The 4,395-nt window shown below is 34.9% G+C and overlaps 1 long non-coding RNA gene across 1 annotated transcript; it reads right to left on the minus strand.

Moving 5' to 3' along the window:
• Positions 1 to 2,912: 2,912 nt before the first annotated feature.
• Positions 2,913 to 4,034, minus strand: LOC136208726 (uncharacterized). Its single transcript, XR_010677247.1, has 2 exons — positions 3,949 to 4,034; positions 2,913 to 3,122 (listed from the first exon to the last, which is right to left on the minus strand). It is a non-coding gene; the product is annotated as an uncharacterized lncRNA (long non-coding RNA).
• Between the last annotated feature and the right edge of the window lie 361 nt (positions 4,035 to 4,395).

A 4,395-nucleotide genomic window follows, 5' to 3' on the forward strand; every position in this document is an offset into this window, starting at 1 on the left:
CACTTCCGGTAAGGCAACACCTATATGAATCCCTAAAGATAGCCCGAATGGCGTCGGAAATCGCGTTCCCCTACATAATAATCAATTACGAATATCAAAACAAGTAACAAACATTAACACATATATAGAAAAAGAGATTATGAATCATAAATTATAAATATGGAGAATGTAAATATGGGATACAACCGAGCCTAGTAAATAGGAAGAGTACAAGCTAATTAGCAAGTGAAAAAGGAAGAATCCACCCTCGGAACTAGCTAACCGGACTCAAGGCCGTCTCTTAGGACTTGGAGGTGGAGCTTTCGAGCTTGGTGAATGGAGATGGAATGGAACTTTGACGGGATGCCGGAATCAACGAACAAGCTCTCAAGGTGATAGAGTTTTGCTATGTAAAGTCTAAAAACAAAATCTAAAATTATGTAGCAAGAGCTTAATCTATAACAAGAAATGTATGTCAAAAGCTGTCTAAATGAGTGCTAGTCACTCTTATTTATACACATCAAGCTAGGGGTAAAATTGTAAATTCACAAGGTACAAGTATGGAGCTATATTATTTCTGCAGTTTTCCCATGACACGTCCCGCGTATGGTGGAGGACGCCCCGCGTATTTGCCCATTCCATCAGAAATCTCCTGCATGTGGACCAAATCCGGATCTTGTTGTCTCAACCACGCCCCGCGTATATTGGGGTACGCCTCGCGTGGTTGAGCTTCTGAGATTTTATTGCTTGAATTAGGTCCTTTACGCCACGCGTAGTCTGAAGCACGCCTCGCGTATGTAAGTCTCTGGTTTTCTGGACTGAAGAACTTCCCATACACGCCCGGCGTGTATGGTTGTATGCCCCGCCTATTGTCAGTTGACTTAGAAGATCTTACAGTCTGACATTCATGATTGAGACATTATTGCTTATCATTGCTCATACGCCCCGCGTGGAAGGTAGGACGCCCCGCGTGGCAGTGGGTAAGTTCCACGCGGTGCCTGCGGATTGAGCAATTATTTCTGACAATGTGTTCCATGCCCTGCGTGGAGGGTGATACGCGCCGCGTATGTCAGTGGATTTTTGCTCCTTGCTCATACCTGAAATACAATTCTCGAGAGCCGAGTTAGCTTGACGTTTTATTTTCTAAATTTACTCAAAATAAAGACAATTAACCGAAAGTGCGGAATTTATTTTTATTTTGTTATTTTATTAAAATCTACTTATTTTTGTAATTAAACTTATTTATTTAGTCCCAAATTAAACCGTAAATCACGCTAAAAGATAGGGACGAAATGCCCCTATCATCTATGTAAATGACCATATAGGTCCAAGTAGTCCGTATAATCAAGTAGTCATAAGTGCCTAGACTGGTATGCCACAACGCCATTTACGTTTTATGCAACATGTACACATACTTTGCATTTAAGTCATTCCATCACAAGTAATTCAATCAAGTATCAATTCACATCAATATAGCAAAATAATTCACAATATCACAAAGTATCAATTCATATCAACATTTCAATCACAACTTCAGAAGCCAAATATTCATATCATGTTTATACTCACTACTAAGCCGCTAGTGTTAAGCCCAAAATATACCTAAAATATCCTATATAAATACGTTAAATTTACATTAAAATCATGCTAATTATATTCATTTGGAATACTTTTACGTCTTTATTTACTTCTTTGATGCAAGGTACTTAATTATTTGGTTAAATCCAAAAAGGAGCGAAAACGGAGCTAAAATGGAGGAAAAACCTAAAAAACGTACCAAGAATGCATATCAGTCAGAAGAACGCTCAAGGAGGACGAAAAGCAGTCGAGAGACAGGGAAACATCTCTCTGTCGCGACTGAGATTTTGAGAATCTCAGTCGCGACTTGCGAAGGCCAGCTCGGGAGAGAAACGAAGTTTTTCACTCGTCCCTATACCCCCTGTCGCGACTGAGATTTTCAGAATCTCAGTCGCGACAGCGAACCCTTCTGCACACAAAACACATGTTTAAATCAGAAAAACGCGTCTGTTCGTTCGGATAAAAGCAACCCTTCACCAGCGGACACGACCCGTCATTTACAACCCTTCAACAACTATAAATAAATGATCCATTTTCAGAAATCAAGGTTGGAAAAAGTTAGAGAAATTAGAGAAGAAAGTTATTATGTCGAGTTTCTGATTCAGAAAAGAATCAGAAAATTAGATTTCATTTCTGTGTAAACAATCGTGCTGTACACGAATTGTTATTAGATTAGTTACAAAAACAGTATTAGTTTAGTTTTCATTCTGGTAGTGGACGAGATCAGTCTCTATTCCGAAGATCCAGCGAGAAGAATTGACGGCTGAAGCGTATGAGGTTTGACGAACCTACGGAGTTTGAGAGAAAGATTGACGACCCGGATCTCAAAGTTTTCGTTACAATGCTATCCAAGTTTCTACTTCTCTGTTAACTTGTGAAAATTCACATTTCATTAATGATATACTTATTTATTCAATACATTCTTACTGTTGTTATTTTGATATTGTTCTGACAAAATGATTTTCAAAATGATAAATTGGTGTTTTTATTAAAACGTTCTATTCCATCTTATTTCATATAAGAACTTTGTTGAACACTTGACAGATTTAGTTTTTATGGATGACATGATCGCTGATCGTGGCTTATCAGACATAAAATACTAGTTTGATTAAGGTAGGAATCACCTCAACATCAGGGGGATTTCTATGGTTCGAAGCCATTTAATTGAATAAATCGCTATATTGTTACATGTCCATCATCTTACAAAGTTAAAGTTGTTTTCTTTGCTTTATGAAAATAAGTTCTATTTTATTCCAATTGCGGAAGTATCTGTCTTGTAATCAAAACCACAAAGACGGATTTGTTCTCTAAACTCGATATAATCCTTCTATCTAATCTTAATTTACCAAAACAAATTCCATCAATTAAAACGTATTTCTTTTATTAAACCTAAACACGTGATTAAACCGAATAAAATAAAGTTTTAGTTAAAAAGCGTTCCCTGTGGGTTCGATATCTTTTATTACTACAAGCGTATACCGTGCACTTGCGGAAATTGCTCAACAGCTAGCTTCCTTGACGGCCACTTGTACCTTCCTCCGGAATATCTTCAAAGGTTTGAGTACCTATAAGTATAGTTTAACACATGATTAAAGAGACATCATTCTTTATTTACCAAATTTCATTTTCTTATTCTTCTTTTATTCCATAAACTTCAAGATCAAATAATATTCCTCAATAACCCGTTAATACCAAAAACCTTGTAACTCTCTCTATACTAGACCAACTGACCTAATTCTTGTTTTGTTATACTCCTGACTCATATAAGAAGATCATATTAAAATTTTATAATTTTTCCAGAACCACCCGATTTATGGTGAAATTTCTTTTGAAGTCCTATCTCAGCATCAACTCGCTTGTACCAGTTTTGCTAATTTACTCATAACTTAAAACGTATAACTTATATTGCTATGATTCTTTTTGGTAAGAAAACTAGACATATAGAGGTATAATATCTCCAAATATCAGAATTTTAGGAGCTCTAAATAATTTACAGTAAGATTTACAACCTAACCCTATTTCAGCACCTATGCAACACAGCACACCTACACTTACTTAGTGAGTTTCTCACTACTTACTTATTCAATACTAACCAAACATTACAGGGGCTTACTCAACACCTAAAGGATCAATTTTCATTTGTATACCTTCCTCAAATTCGGAACCTAAGATGTCCCAAACTATACAAAAAGAAACAAATCAAGTACAGATTTCAGATTAGACCTAGTCTGATTGATACTACCATATCTCATAGTATACTTACCCAAATAGTATGAAACGAATTTTGGGGTTTACCTAAGACATAGACTCAAAAATTTCTCTTCTTTAACTTCCTCCAAATCAGCTTCTAGAAATATGAAATAATTTGTGCAAAAAGATGTCTAAGCATACCTTTCTCTTCTTCTACCACTTCTTCTTCTTCTTCTTCTTCTTCTTCTCTTTTTCTTCACTTTCTCTCTCCTAAAAGTGTTTCTCTCACTAAAGTTCTGGAGAATTTCATATGATCATCCATCATATGATCTATCTACAAACTTATCTTTGTGGTTTGGATAAATTTCCTCATTTACCCATACATATATCTAGTTATTACCCTTTTATCACCACTTTCATTATCATTATCATTGTTATTATTATTATTATTATTATTATTATTATTATTATTATTATTATTAGATCTGAAATCATATAATATATTATTTAGATTAAAATTTTAACAATTTACATTTAAGTCCCTATACTTTTAAGATCATTCAATTTAGTCCATATACTTTAAAACACACTTACACATCTATTTCATATACTTTCACTTATCCTAATATTATTATTTATATATATTCA

This window comes from Euphorbia lathyris, chromosome 10 (genome assembly GCF_963576675.1).
Source record: "Euphorbia lathyris chromosome 10, ddEupLath1.1, whole genome shotgun sequence".
Classification (NCBI taxonomy): Eukaryota; Viridiplantae; Streptophyta; class Magnoliopsida; order Malpighiales; family Euphorbiaceae; genus Euphorbia; species Euphorbia lathyris.